We start from the raw sequence: 820 nt of genomic DNA on the forward strand, positions 1-820 counted from the left end.
TGTGCAGGTAGGCTTGTGCATGGCGGTGTGGCAATATCATTTTAAAAGTTTGTTACAGATGTGATGGGAAGCTGGAAGGAGTCGAATAAGCAGAAAACAGAGCTTAGATCTACTGTAAGCAATGAGTCGAAATGAGCCGTTATAGGTTAGAACTTATCATTGTTTCTGATCATTCAATGAAAATGATTTCCACAGAAATAGATACATTTACTGTTTTGGGAGTGGGCTGGGTGAGGTGAAGTGGGATAGAGTCCTACAGGTAATAGCAATAACTCGAAGTGCAGACGAAATTGGTCTTCAGTGCAAAGAGGAAGGCAGCCGTTAAAAAGTCTAGGTGCAATGTGGTGCTGAAAGAAAAGCTCCCAGTGAAAACGGAATACAAAACCAAAAAGAAAAAAAAAACCCAAAAAACAAAACAAAAAACAAAAACAAAAACCCAAGAAACAAAACAGAAAACAAAACTAAAAGAAAATAAACTGCAATGCAGCTTCAAGCAGTAATTTTGTGGTGCTGAAAGGACAGCTCCCAGTGTTGAGGAAAAGATCTTGGCTCTAGAATGAGGTGTCCAATCTGTATGATAAACAGCACACTGTGTCTCAGAGCGCCCATTCAATCTCAGTAAGTAAATGAAATATTGATTGAAAGTGACCCTGAAACAGAATGCATTAAAAAGACACAGAAAGCTGCAGAACTGAGGTAATTCGTATTCAGCGTGTTCACCAGCCTCCTTATAGCGAAACAAGACTATAAATAGTTGCATTTCGTAAGATGTTTGCCTTGTGTCACCAGTTTTCTCCACTTTGGATCAGTATAGCTGAAC

The 820-nt window shown here is 39.1% G+C and overlaps 1 protein-coding gene across 11 annotated transcripts in view; it reads right to left on the bottom strand.

The window, feature by feature from the left end:
* Positions 1 to 412: 412 nt before the first annotated feature.
* The window catches only part of Nova1 (NOVA alternative splicing regulator 1), a 127,256-nt gene continuing 126,848 nt past the window's right edge, over positions 413 to 820 (bottom strand). For all 11 annotated transcript variants that reach the window (XM_051145572.1, XM_051145564.1, XM_051145595.1 and 8 more), the window contains one exon: positions 413 to 820. This exon is cut by the window's right edge and continues 3,730 nt beyond it. The gene's annotated coding sequence lies outside the window, so the exon portion shown is untranslated.

The sequence above is a fragment of the Acomys russatus genome, chromosome 1 (genome assembly GCF_903995435.1).
Source record: "Acomys russatus chromosome 1, mAcoRus1.1, whole genome shotgun sequence".
Lineage (NCBI taxonomy): Eukaryota > Metazoa > Chordata > Mammalia > Rodentia > Muridae > Acomys > Acomys russatus.